At 33.3% G+C, this 15709-nt stretch overlaps 1 pseudogene; it reads left to right on the top strand.

The window, feature by feature from the left end:
- Positions 1–2288: 2288 nt before the first annotated feature.
- Positions 2289–15709, top strand: part of LOC139865188 (alcohol-forming fatty acyl-CoA reductase-like) — a 66734-nt pseudogene continuing 53313 nt past the window's right edge.

Below are 15709 nucleotides of genomic sequence, written 5' to 3' on the forward strand. Positions count from 1 at the left end.
GGTATACTGCCACCATGGCCACCACTCAACAGAATACTCCATGTATTCGTAGCATGGTTACCGAAACCCTAACCTGCTTAATCACTGTTGATGTTATTCGACGTGCCCTTCATTTACCAGATGGACCATTAGTTGATTCACCAAACAGTGATACCTGTAGGCGAGAAGTGTTGGAGATCATTGGATATACTGGTCAAGTAGCCCATACCCCTTTGAGGAAGCATATGCCACTCTTGTGGTACTACTTTTTCTGCCTACTGACACAGTGTATCAGCCAAAAGTCTAAGAGTTTTGATCAGTGTTCTGATTATGAACTCAAAATTGGTCATGGGTTGCTGTACAATTGTAACACTGATTATGCTGCTGAAATTTATTTGAGGCTAAGGGAAATGGTGCTGGCACCAAAAAGAAGTAATTTGATCCCCTTTCCAAGGTTTTTAAGCTTGGTGTTTGAAAATGAGCTGGGTGATGCTTACCAGCAAATTACTGATGAATCTATTGACTTACCATTGAAACAAGGGGGGATGATGAAAGCAACACCAACAGCTCCATATACTGGTCTGACGCCAGGAATGCTTGAGTATCTTGCTGCTAGGGGTGGAGCTACCCAATCGACCGCCTCTGGTAGTGCACCAGCTGAGGGGGAGGGACCTCAGCGCAAGCCAGCTGTCCGACGGAAGAAGCCAGCTACCACAACTAGAACAGCCACCGTCTCAGATACTGGTAATGTAGTAGTTGTATTAAGTTTTACAAATGAGCTCATAAAGAGTTTATGAATAGTAAAAAAAAACAATCCCTAAAGCACTAAGTACAACTCTTCAATAAACACTTCTACCCTATTAAAAAGTTGTACCTTTAGCTTTTAAAAATGTACACACAAGGACCACTACTACAGTGAAACCTCTATAAATTAATAATGTTGAGACCGGGATATTTTATTAATTTAGAGAGATATTATTATATCGATAAATTAATAAATTATCAATTTAAAAAATTGATTTATATTTGTGAGCAAGTCTCAAATTAATGCATCGGCATTCGAAATTATTATGTTCATTCACTTTACCTATTTGAATAAAACATAAACAAGGACCTTCAAAATTCTCATGCATGTACATTCACACATTAATGAACTTGTCAAGTTCAATGTATATTGGGATTTCAAAACAAAATTTAGTAATTACTAATTTATAGTTTTGCTGAGACCAATATATTTACATTGAGATTTCAAAAAAAATATTATCTTATTATTTTATCGATTGAGGTCCAAATTTGTACTGGTCCCAAGTTGGGACTGGACAAATTATTAATTTTATCGAGGTTATTAATTTATCGAGTATTAAATTATAAAGGTTTTACTATATATCTTTCCCCACTTCATCATCATCATCATCATCATCATCATCATTATTATTATTATTATTATTATTATTATTTTTATTATTATTATTATTATTATTTTACTTATTATTATCATGATAATTATAATTACTACTACTATTATCATTATACTACTATTATTATTACTACTAATACTATTATTACTATTGCTATTATTATTGTTATTATTCTTATGATGATTATTTTAATTATTATCATTATTATTATTATTTGATTTTATTCTTACTATTACTATTACTATTACTATTACTATTACTATTACTTTACTATTACTATTACTATTACTATTACTATTACTATTTACTATTTTACTCTAAATGATAAAATGTTATAAATAGTATATTTTTAAGTTTTTACAAATGAGCACAAATATTTTTACAAATGAACACATAATATAAATAGTAATTTTTTTATTTTTACAAAAGAGCACAAAAGTTTTTGTTCATAAACTTTTTACATGTTACAAATGAGCACAAAACTTTTCAATTTTTACAAAAGAGCATTTACGAAGTATTATGTAATGTAATTATAACAGATGAAACGTTTATAATGTGAATATACTATTAACAAAACTAATTATTAAAACTTTCACAAAACATCTACTTCAACGCAAACTATCGATAACTCAAACTCCGCCGGACTTATCACTAGTTATCCAAATATAGATACTCTGTAGTTCCCAAATGTTTCTCGAAGTACCGTAGCTTTGAAAAAATTACACCCCAACTTGCATGTTATTAATTGATTGATGTAATTGCGATAGGGTGGTTATATATGTCTTTTATATAAGTATATTGAGGGTATGAAAAGAGTGATCATCATCTTGATCAAGTCTATCGATCACAAACTAGCTTATTAGCTCCTTTTATATCAGACGAAAAATAGAGATGGAGAAGGAGATTGGTAACATTTTTTATTTTCTTCACCACAAAACAATTTTCGTCACTGGGGCTACTGGGTTTCTCGCAAAAAGTAAAGTCCCTTTGTGTGTTTATATATATTATACAAAGTATTGTATAGGAATAGGTACGGCGTCGTTTTTATGTTCATTCTTTTTAAATTGATTTAATATTTATTTTTCATTCTCATGTATTAAATTTTGGTAGTTATACCTTTTTACTCAGTAGGTTTCAAGTTTTTATTTTGGATTTTTAAATTTCTATTTTTTCTTATACAATTTGATAATTATAATTTTTTACAAGTTACATGGTAACTATTAATGATAACTAATTTGACAGACGTGAAATATGAATACTATACAATACAATTAGAACGACTTAAGACAATTAATTTGATATAATCCAAAAAAAAGAATATTTGATAATGGAATTGATCGTAGATATAAATTTTTATCAATTATCATTTTTTGTACAAAAATAATCGGCAATATATGTAAAATATTCTTTTTACCATACTTTTCGGTTACAAGTCGTATTTTAGCTACTTATTATTTTATTGTCATACAAAATCTCTAAAATATATTCTAAAAGCCTGGGTGGCCAGGGTGCCCCGCAAAAGCTCAGTTGACCTAGTCAATTGGCAATTCACTCCTAGATGGCGAAGGTTCGAATCTCGGTTCGGCCACCAGTTGTATTAGGCGCTGAGACAGGGGTTGGTTCCGACCACACTTGCCCGGAGCTGTGCTGATCCGCGTACAGTTGGCATCCAAAGGGTGCATGGGGTTAAAGGTTCCCCACCATGATAACCTTTTTCACTCCTAGAATACACCCGTTTTGTTATACCCCAACCCAAAACATATCTTTTTCTAATTTCATTTTTTTCCCTTTTCATATATATTCAACCTAAATATTTTCACATGTTTTAATATATTTTTTTAGAACCCATCATTTAGAGATAAATCAAAAGTAAAAAATACAAAAAGTTGAAGGAAATAAAAGAGCTTAAGTTTTATATTAAAAATAATCATAATTAAAAACCATTTTTCCAGACATTTTAATTTAAATAAAATTTAAATAATCGTTTCAACTTTTTTTTTTAACCTTTATCAGAGTATTATATTTATATCCGTTACTTTTCATTTAATAAAATCTTTTTACCAATTATCTATGTGCAAATTTTGTTTATAAAAATATGAAGCGAATCATTTTCCGTAGCAACGAGCGAACACGATCTCGTTTGTTATGTTCATTATGCAGAAAAAAAAAAGGAGTAGTCATTTCCAATGGCGGAAGATAGTGTATCCGGAGGGGGTATCCACCCCACCTAGATTTAATGGGGACAAAAATTTTACACTAAAAAATTGAAAATTTTATTAAAAAATAAGATTTTTTTTTTTTAGTGTTTACTCCTGCTGACAATGAAAAATTTATTAAATTTTTACACTCGCCCCATCTGTACTGGGGTTCAAGTTCCGCCACTGATCATTTTTATTATATAGTGAGTGCAGATGGGTAACATATATAGTACGTGATTATTTAATGTGAATTTCTAAACTATGTGATTTTTTTTTTAACTATTAATATGATACGAATGAAGTTTTATTTAATGTGAATTATATAGTGAGTGCAGAAGTTTTATGATGTGCATTTGGTAAATTGATAACTTCATAAGTTTTGAGTTGTAGTTTGTCCATATGTTAGTAACTAATTAGTATACATTATACTTATGTGCATATATAAATGCAGTTTTTGTGGAGAAGATACTTAGAGTTCAACCAAATGTTAAAAAGCTTTATCTACTTATTAGAACTGTTGATAACAAGTCTGCCTTGCAACGCTTCAACACCGAGGTATTATCTTTGTCACTCACGCATGTAAGGCACGAAAGCTAGATTTATATATGTATAGTATTGTAGTTACAATCGAGTCATTTGTGCATGAATATGTAGGTAGTCGCAAAGGACTTATTTGAGGTTCTGAAAGCGAAATACGGCACAAACTTTTATAATTTTCTAATGAAAAAGGTTACAGTGATTGCCGGAGATATCGCGTCTGAGAACTTGGGAATACAAGACTCGTTTTTGAATGAACAAATGTGGAAAGATGTTGATGTTGTCGTTAATGTAGCTGCCTCCACCAAGTTTGATGAAAGGTCATGTATATATAAGTATCTACTTTAGTATAATGACTCATAAAAATACGAGCTTTATTAAATATAATTTCCATTAAAATTTGCTTACAATAATACCACGAATTAAAACACACCATAATAATTACAATTTAAAACTGAAACCATACGTGTTCATCTAATGCCTTTTAGCATTATGAACGTATAAACAGTCATAGTAATTACGAACTGTTGCTCCAAATACTAGAGTACGATTATTAGCTCCAAATACTATAAAATTGTATAGCACCAGTCATTACCTAAATAATGATCCAAGTAACGGAGTATTAGCCTCCAATATCTACTTTCACCAAAAAGAGTCATTGAACATGAAATAAAAAAAAACATTGTTCAGTATGCAGAAACAAATTAAATACCACATGCCTTCACCAATTCAATCTACTATCAATCTATCTATCATTATTATAGCACTTATAACTTATTAAATCAAAATATAACACTTGCACTTATATGGAGTCTATGAGCTTCTCTTAAAAAGTTATAAAAGTTAATGGGTTTTGTTTTATCTCATTATGTGCAAAACAATCTACTATGGATAAGAATGAGCAGTTTAAATGGGTATATTAAGAATTATGACAAATACAATTTCCATTTGTAATTTGTAATACACATTATGTCCTAGCAATAAATGACTACAATAAAACCATAAACAACATTTAGGATGTTCAACACATGCATACATTATAACTAAAAAACTACATACCTTAAATCTCTTATACATGTTTCTATTAAACATATATCATTACCTGCTCTACTTTTTAAAAACACATTTTCACGTGCTAACAACCAAATTTTCTTAACGAAATAAGTGAGACTAAACAAATTTATTATAAACTATTAACAAGACCCCCTAACTAATCTTCAAATGAAAGTAAGATAAAACATACCATGTAATTGTATTTTTCTCGGACCGTTCATGAACTTGCGCAATCACGATTTAAGTGTCGCTTAAGAACCTGCATAAATTCCAATAAAAAAAATATCATATTTGATATTAAATATTGTCCATAAAGTATAAAATGCAAGCAAAGCACACGTTTTCAAATATAGTAAGCACACTATATGGGTCCAAATTGCTTCATTATAAAGTAACTTGCGGTGACATCTTATCTTACATACATTTATGCCAACATCATAAAATTGCTACTATAATAGATCAAAAAGTATGTTGCACTTTATTAATCCGTTGAGCTTAGAACATTTTCAAGAAGAGATACTATAAAATCTCAAATCTCAAAACTTCACCATATCAGCTACAAAACTCACAATTCTATTTAAATACCAGATTCACCACCACTATTACAGAATTAAAAATAGTTCTACCAAACTATTACAGAATTCAAGCATACGCTAAATGACTGATTAACACTTCATCAAATACCTACCTCGTAAGCCATCACAAGATAGCTCAATGGTTGAGTCCTGAGTTCCCTGCAAGAAGTCTCGGATTCGAATAATGTCAAGGATGAATATCTGTGATGGTCAGGGAAGGGTTGGAAACAGCCAGGGAAGTAATCTTGCTGGGCTGCGTACGTCATAGTATGGAGTCGGATTACTCGCCCTCCCGGGTATTCCGAACAGGAAAAATATTTCTACATTCTTTTACTAAATACCTACCCCTTGACTTCTATAATGCTTCTTTAATAGTTTTAGAGGTTTTTCTTCGTTATTAGGTGATAACACTTGCTGATATAATATGGTAGAAAAGTTTCAGTTAAAAAGCTTGCCTGGTGAATCCTTCTATTCTTCATCCAAACAAACGCACTCCTATGCAGTTTGCATAATTAACTACGATATGATGATCACCACCCTGGGACATGTAAAGTAAGGTAAATACCAACCTCCGACACATCATAACAACATCATAAAAATAAAAAATAAAAATGGTATAAACAAAATAACAACTAATAATACAGTTAAGGCATAGTTTGTAATGTATTTCGTTAAAGAAAAACAGCATAACAGATCTATACAATCACCTTTCGTGAGTTATTAAGATTGCTAATGTCTTCAAACATGTTGCAGTCATCTCTGAATACCTACATATAATTCAATAACTTAAACGTGCACATATTAAATTAAAACTCAATAAGTATACAACTATATATTGATGCTCAACCAATGCATATTAATAATTTGAAGTGCAGATCAAATAAAAATGCATAGACCAACGCAAGCCTATCTACACTTTAAAGCTACATATATTCGCCCATGTACCCATTAATATAAATCAAGTGCAATACATAAATAAAATTGTAAAGTTAATAGTTTTTTGTCTTAGGTATTTCATCGAACAATTTATACACACTTCCTTTAAAAAAAAGCTGATCGATTCAAGCATAAAAAAAGGAAAGTTTAAATGCTTATACATAATACTGAAGTTATATAAGACAACGAACTCAACGCTAATGAGAAGGATGAAAATGGAGTTTTTCATTTTCTACAATCAAAACAGTATGGTCGCAAATGAGATGAACTTGGTCAGACTAAACTCAAAGAAAACGAGCATGGCGAAGACAGAAATTCAAATGATAAAACTCATTGTAAATGAAAGGAGAGATGTGTACCCAATTTGAATTTGAATTCGGAATTAAAACAACGAGTTATTTACTATGAATGAAAGGTTAAGGAAATAATATGAACAAGAATCTGAAAAACTAAATGTGTTGGATTGATTTCAAATGGTTACAATCAAATCCTTATATAGAGGATTAAAGCAAAACATAATCATAACATATCAACAACTAGAACCACTTGTAAAGCTAGATGACAACTAGCATACATGTGAACACACTAATATGACAACTAGCATACATGTGAACACACCAATATGACAACTAGCATACATGTGAACACACCAACAACTAGGCCTAATAAAACAAAATAAAATACAACTTGATTATGCAAGTATGTCATAAAAGATAATGTCAAGTTGGCCACTAAACACCTTAACCATTAATTTGATCAATAATGGCCTAAACCCACTTGGACAAGTTAAGCAACTTGAGCAATAAAGTTCGAAAATCAAATTGAGCAAGTTGAGAAACTTGCGCTACTTGAGTTGTGCACTAACATTTTAACACTCCCTCTTAGTGCAAACTCCCGATCAAAAATTCCGACAACCTCTCGAAACTCTATAAACTTGATTTTCATCAAAGCTTTAGTAAAGACATCATTCGTCTTTACCTTTGTGAGCTTTATATCCCCGCTACAAACCTTTTCACGAATAAACCAACAAAGCATTTCTATATGCTTAACACGTGAACAAAACATAGGCATCGAAGCTACCCTGATCGCACTTCCGTTGTCACAATTCAATTTGACAACACCATATACTTGTTGAAGTATATCACCAATCAATCCCTTTAACCAAGTAAACTCTTTTGGCTCCTTTTCACAATCTTTCTCTTGCTTGAGTTTTGGTTCTATTGAAGTAATCATGTGTCATGACTCCTCCATGTTGGAATGCTCCAAGATACCCTTTGCATAATCCTTGTTAGAGATTAAAAATTCATTTTCTAGCTTACCGGTTTCCACCCCTAGAAAACAACCAATCTCCCCCAGATTCTTCATTTTACAATGACCCGAAAGATCATCACTAAGCTGAGCCTTGAACCTATTAATGGTTCCATATGAGTTCTTCTTCAAGAGGTTAGCCCACTTACAAGTAACCTGATTATTTGCTTTCGGCTTCTTATCAACCTCCCATGTTTCAATCTTCTCCAATGCACCATTCTCTTCTTGCATTGCTATTCTCCAATCCGGAGAATCTTTGGCATCCTTGTAACTTGTCGGTTCCTCGAAAATGCCACCTGAAGAAAAATATGTAAATACCTTGTTGATGTCCATCTCATCATCATTGAGATGCCCGGGTTGTCTTTCTTCCTTTGTTGATTTCTTCTCCTCCGGTTTGTCACTTACTTCTTCATTTTCAACTCCATTTTCAGCATCATAACTCCTTGATTCTGAAATTTGTGTAGAGTCTTCACCATGAGAAGTTCCAACCGAATCATCAACTTCGATAGAAAGACAATGCTCCCAACTTTCATTAACACTTAAACCTTCCTTTTCTTCCGAGAAAAGAACATTACTAACAACTTCCTTATTACACAGGATGGTTTCATCACTGGTCATACAACGAGAGCTACCCGAATCAAAATCCCATTGATTCGCCTTCCTAACCGTGTCAATGGCAAAACATTGTTCCCATTTCACTTCATCATCGTTGCTTGAGCAAGCCACGTTTGCTTTTGTGACTTTAGAACGACAAAATCTCTTAATATGACCAACCTTTCCACATTTGTAACATGTTGGAGGTTTCCTTCCTTTGTATTCATTTTCATCATCAGTTGACGACTCTTTCTCCTCTTCATTCTTCTTGCGGAATGAATCTTCCTTGTCGTCTTTGTTGGATGAAATCTTCTTCTTGTTTTTTCCTTTTGAGAACAATACCGCATCATTTTCAAATACTTTAGCCATTTACTTGGCCAAAGCTTCTTGATTAGAGAGTAAATTCTCCAATTCTTCAACCGAAGGTTGAGTAGTCCACCCCTGAATAGAGGTTATGAACGAGACATACTCTTTCTTCAAACCGAAAATTAGATATCTTTGCAAACGAGCTTCACTAATTTTCTCGTTGGCATCAATCTCTGATATTTCAGAACAGAGATTTTTGACCCGTAAGAAATATTCGAAAACAGTCATACCTTCTTGTCTTAAGATTGCTAACTATTTTCCAAGAATTGCAACCTTGCGGTGTTTTTCTTAGAAAAGAGTTTCTCAATAGTATCCCATACTTCTTTTGGAGAAGTAATATCACGAACGTGTTCTATGAACTCTTTGTTAATTGAAGTTCTCAATGCAAAGAGAGCCTTTCCACACCTTACCTTCCATTTTCTTCTTGACTCTACATTCTCTAGAGTTTCTACCGGAATTATGGCATCACATCCGGCCACAAGTTCTCATAGATCATGACCTTGAAGAAAAGCCTCCATACACATCTTCTAATACGTGTAGTTGTTGCCTACAAGTTTCTCCATTTCATTGACCATACCACCATTGTTTCCATTTGTGCCTTTCATTTTTGATAGCAAGATAACTAGTTTGGAACTTTTGAGTAAACTTTGAGTATTTGCACACAAGAGTTTAACTTTGAACCAAGCTCTAGATACCATAAAACAACAAGTTATTTACTATGAATGAAAGGTTAAGGAAATAGTATGAACAAGAATATGAGCAACTAAATGTGTTGGATTGATTTCAAATGGTTACAATCAAATCCTTATATAGAGGATTAAAGCAAAACATAATCATAACATATCAACAACTAGAACCACTTGTAAAGCTAGATGACAACTAGCATACATGTGAACACACTAATATGACAACTAGCATACATGTGAACACACCAATATGACAACTAGCATACATGTGAACACACCAATATGACAACTAGCATTCATGTGAACACACGAACAACTAGGCCTAATAAAACAAAATAAAAGGCAACTTAATTATGCAAGTATGCCATAAAAGATAATGTCAAGTTGGCCACTAAATACCTTAACCATTAATTTGATCAATAATGGCCTAAACCCACTTGGACAAGTTGAGCAACTTGAGCAATAAAGTTCGAAAATCAAATTCAGCAAGTTGAGCAACTTGCGCCACTTGAGTTGTGCACTAACATTTTAACAGGAATGAAATTTAAAGAAGTCCGTGTAAACAATTTTGAAGAAACTTTACAGATAACGAAAAAAGTGGCCCAATGGAAGAAATATGCGTGATTACGGACCAACGTATTTATAGAAGTGTAATGAAACTATGAAAACTAAATGTGTTGGATTGATTTCAAATGGTTACAATCAAATCCTTATATAGAGGATTAATGTCACAACCCCATTTCGATCTCGAAATGTGACGTGATAGGTGTCCCAGTTATAGTTAACGATTTCTAATGATGGCAGCGGAAACTTTTTTATTACGACATACAAGTACAAGTTTTAAGTTACATGTCGGGACTTAAAAGAAAAGTACAACAAATACAACCAAATCATGACAAAGTACAACACTTAAACATAGTGCATGATGATTTATTTTTAAAACGACATCCCGACATCCTGACGACATCCCAAAAGCCAACCTGAAAGTATGCGGACTCCTGCTTAAGGACCTGAGAAAACACATGCTTAAAAACATCAACATTAATGTTGGTGAGATCATAGGTTTAATGTACATAAATGTATGGACCATGAGATTTTCAAGTATAAACAGTTGTAAATATATTCTAAGTAAACATGAGCTCCCGATATCGAACTTAACAATCAAGAACCCGAAATCATGTAGTCTCACTTAGCTAGAGCTACAAAGTTGAAGGTTATGCATCCGTTAGCCTGAAGACTATGCCGGATGTGAGGAGTCACCCTCAAATAGATCTATCCATAGTATTCGGGTTTACCACAAACAAGTAATTAACGATATTAGAATCGGGGTTTAAGCTAAGTCATAAACTCAACACAATAGAATATAGTTTTAATCACTTATGTCCATAATGTGTAAAACATAAAAGTAGCATGTTTCTCATCCTAAAATAGTAAGTTTGCTAAAAGAAAGTAAAAATGGGACTATGATACTCACAATGATGCGTAACGGCTAAATGTATTAAGTGCGGTTAAGTGATTCGACAACTCCGAGATCAAAAACCTAGATAAATGATTTAGGTCAGAGGTCATACTATGATAAATATAGTATTTAGTTAATTTTATTATATGAGTTAGCAAGTTTTACATGTTCATTTCGGTTTTTGGTTTCGTTTAGTTCTTAGTTTCTTAACTCAGTGTTTTCAGATTTTACTGTTTTGTACCATCATTTTGATCCTAGTGTTTCTCCCAAAATACACATCCATTTAGGATGAGATTACCACCTCTGGAAAGGTGTTTGAGTCCTCTTTTCAAATATGTAAATCTCTATTTAAGACTTAAAATAAAAGTTGGTCGAAATTACATATCTTTACAGGTGTGCAAAATGGTCCAATTTTACATTATTAATTCACATGCAAGCTTAAAATTAGTAAAACACATTTGTTTGACTTGAGCTCTTTAAAGAGATTTTAGAAGACATAGAATAACATATGTTTAAAAGGACTTGACTCCAGGTCTCCATTAAGCTAGTTTTTGCAAGTGGTTTTCTAGTCCTAATTCAGACAGCAAAAAATTTCATAGTTCAACAATAAAAGGTCATTTCTCCATGAATATTACATGTTTTTGAGTGGTTCAAATTGTATTTTACTCCTCTATGTGTTCTCTTTACAGATCAAAAGATTATGTTTCCAGAACCTTTATAGTTTTTGATTTATACCCCAATCTTTAGACCTTGGTCAGATCAATCCAAAGTCTGACACATAGTGAGAAAATAAAAATCAAAAATACCTTTTTCTTTCAGAAAAATCACAAAAATTTTACAGAGAGCGTAGAACATATATATATTATGGTGGATTAAATTTATAAAGCCCAGATCTAAAGTCTAAGTTTGTTTTTAGGTGATGAACATACAAAGGCGGTTTTGGACAGCTTGATGGTTTTAAAGTTTCTAAGTGTTTTAGTTAGTTTTTCTTGTGTTTTATTGTTCAAATCTTCAAAATAACTTTTATTAGTGATATATAACATATATGTAAGTATATAAATATAGCCACAACTTGACAAGATCATGGATTTGGCACATGAACATCCTTGTGTTTAAAACACTAGTTCTTGTATTTTCACCAAGTTTGATCTTGTTAGAGGGCTTGTAAAAGATGAAGAATTTGTTAAATTTTTATACCTTTATGAAGATGATTGATGAAGATTACTTGAAGGTTTACTTGAAGGTGTATGAAGATGGATGAATATGGATGAAGATGGATATGATGGTTAGAGAGGAAGTGTAAGTAACAAGACTAGAGAAAATGAAGAGAGAGTGGTGGTGGTGCGTGTTTTAGGGAAAGGAGGGAGAAAAAAATGACTAAAAGTTCATGCATCATTTAATGTTGTGAGGTGATGGCTAGTGCATGCAATTAGAAGGCTTAATGACATGCATTCTCTTAATCCATGTTTAAGTTTAAGTAATTGTGGCTAGTGAATTAATTTTGAGTTTAAGTGTTAATGGTTGTTAGTTAGTTTTTAAGTGATGCAAGATTCATTTTAATGTGCATGTTCAAGTATCACTTTGATATAAAAATGTGTATTTTACATGTTACTAGTTAATAAGGTCTTTTATATATTATAGTAAATACTTAGGAAATTTATTTACATATACTTATGAAATGGCATATGTAAAAATTATTATAGTCTTTTATTTGTTGTTACCTTGTGAATTAAAGTTAGGGTGAAAGTAGTAGTTCCCTAAATGCTTACAAAATAACTATAAATCTTACAAAAGACTAAAAAGACTCAAGACATCAAATTGCTTATTGTGTCGAAACTTAAACCATTCAAGTTAGGTTAAGAAAACCTAGTCGGAAAAATCCGGGTTATCACAGTAGCCACCCGTTAAATAAAATTTCGTCCCGAAATTTTAGGTAGTACCTGACGTTTGTGTGATATCAGTGAAAAGATGTGGATACTTCTGCCGAATATGGTCCTCCCATTCCCAAGTAACTTCCGCTCCTCTACGAGCGTTCCAACGAACTTTGACAATCGGAATCTTACTATGCTTCAATCCCTTAACCTCGTGATCCATGATCTCAGCTGGTTCCTCGATAAAATGAAGTTTGTTGTCTATACCAATCTCTTTCAACGGAATGACGAGACTCTCATCGGACAAACACTTCTTTAAGTTTGAGACGTGAAAAGCATCATTGATACCGCTCAGTTCTTTCGGTTGTTCCAAACGATACGCCACAGGACCAATCCTTTCAATTATCTCGAAAGGTCCAATATATCTTGGGTTTAGTTTTCCTCGCTTCCCAAATCGAATCACACCCTTCCAGGGAGACATTTTAAGCATGACTTTTTCTCCTACCTGAAATTCTAAGTCTTTTCTGCGATCACCAGCATAGCTCTTTTGTCGGCTCATGGCAGTCCTCAATCTCTCTTGAATCTGAAAGATTTTCTTGGTTGTCTCATGTATGATTTCTGGACCAGTGAGTTGTCTATCACCCACTTGATTCCAACATAGAGGCGATCTACATTTTCTACCATAGAGAGATTCAAATGGTGCGGCCTTAATACTCGCATGATAACTGTTGTTATACGAAAATTCCTCTAACGGTAGATATTTATCTCATCCACTACCAAAATCAATAACACATGCCCGTAACATATCTTCTAGAGTTTGGATGGTCCTTTCACTTTGTCCGTCGGTTTGCGGATGGTAGGCGGTACTCATATCCACGAGAGTTCCTAAAGCTTTTTGCAAAGATTGCCAAAATCTTGACGCGAATCGACTATCACGATCAGATATAATAGAGACGGGCACTCCATGTCTTGAAATAACTTCTTTCAAATATAATTGTGCCAATTTCTCCATCCTATCCGTCTCTTTCATAGCTCGAAAATGTGCAGACTTAGTAAGACGATTGACAATCACCCAAATAGTGTCATAACCACTCGCGATTCTAGGTAACTTCGTTATAAAGTCCATTGTTATTCTTTCCCATTTCCATTGTGGGATTTCCGGTTGCTGCAACAACCCTGACGGTTTTTTATTCTCCACTTTGACTTTCGCACAAGTCAAACATTTGCTCACATAAGTAGCAACGTCTGCCTTCATGTTAGGCCACCAATAAAATTCCTTAAGATCATGATACATCTTCCCGGTTCCAGGGTGACTTGAATATCTCGTCTTGTGCGCTTCATCTAACACAAGTTTTCTTAATTCACCATAATTTGGTACCCATACACGTCATGCAAAGTATCGGGTCCCATCACCCTTTACTTCAAATTGCTTAACGAATCCTTTAATCGCCTCATCCTTCCAATGCTCCACCTTCACAGCCTCTAACTGAGCCACAAGATTCGCACGAATAGTCATATTCAATGCTCTAACTCGCAGAGGTTTAATCCTTTCCTCCCGGCTCAACGCATCGGCAACCACGTTAGCCTTCCCAGGATGATAACGGATTTCGCAGTCATAATCATTCAACAATTCAACCAAACGTCGTTGTCGCAATATTTAATTGTTTCTGATCAAAAATATGCTGAAGACTCTTGTGATCCATAAACACAGTGCATTTAGTTCCATACAAATAATGTCTCCATATATTAAGTGCAAAAACAACAGCTCCCAACTCTAAATCATGAGTTGTATAGTTCTGCTCGTGCACCTTCAGCTGTCTCGATGCATAGGCAATGACCTTCTGTCGTTACATCAAAACACATCCAAGTCCTTGAAGCGAGGCGTCACAATAAACCACAAAATCATCATTTCCCTCAGGTAATGATAATATGGGTGCAGTAGTTAATTTATGCTTCAATTATTGGAATGCAGACTCTTGTTCCTTCAACCATTCAAACTTCTTTCCTTTGTGAGACAATGCAGTTAAAGGTCATCATTTTATCGAGGAACCAGCTGAGATCGTGGATCGCGAGGTTAAGGGATTGAAGCATAGTAAGATTCTGATTGTCAAAGTTCGTTGGAACGCTCGTAGAGGACCAGAAATTACTTGGGAACGGGAGGACCATATGCGGCAGAAGTATCCACATCTTTTCACTGATATCACACAAACGTAAGGTACTACCTAAAATTTCGGGACGAAATTTTCTTTAACGTGTGAGTACTGTGATAACCCGAATTTTTCCGACTAGGTTTTCTTAACCTAACTTGAATGATTTAAGTTTCGACACGATAAGATGTCTTGAGTCTTTTTAGTCATTTATAAGATTTATAGTTATTTTGTAAGCATTTAGGGAACTACTACTGATGTTATGCGAGGTGTATATAAAATAGCTTTATTTTTACAACGAAAAACTATTAAATACGATACAATTTTACACAAGATATTTATTTATTTATAGAATGGATATACTTAAACCTTGCTACAACACTTATAGGCAGTGTACCTAATCGTACAGTAGTGTAGTTTTTAGTAAGTCCGGTTCGTTCCAAAGGGAAAATCTTTAAACAAAGCTTAACGCTATATTAGTTTTAATTTATAAAAATACAAATATATAAATAAGTAATATTATTATTATTATAAAAGGGGGGTTTTTACCGTTTAATGACCGGTTTGTCGATTTTAAAAACT

Source organism: Rutidosis leptorrhynchoides, chromosome 1, assembly GCF_046630445.1.
Source record: "Rutidosis leptorrhynchoides isolate AG116_Rl617_1_P2 chromosome 1, CSIRO_AGI_Rlap_v1, whole genome shotgun sequence".
Taxonomy (NCBI): Eukaryota; Viridiplantae; Streptophyta; class Magnoliopsida; order Asterales; family Asteraceae; genus Rutidosis; species Rutidosis leptorrhynchoides.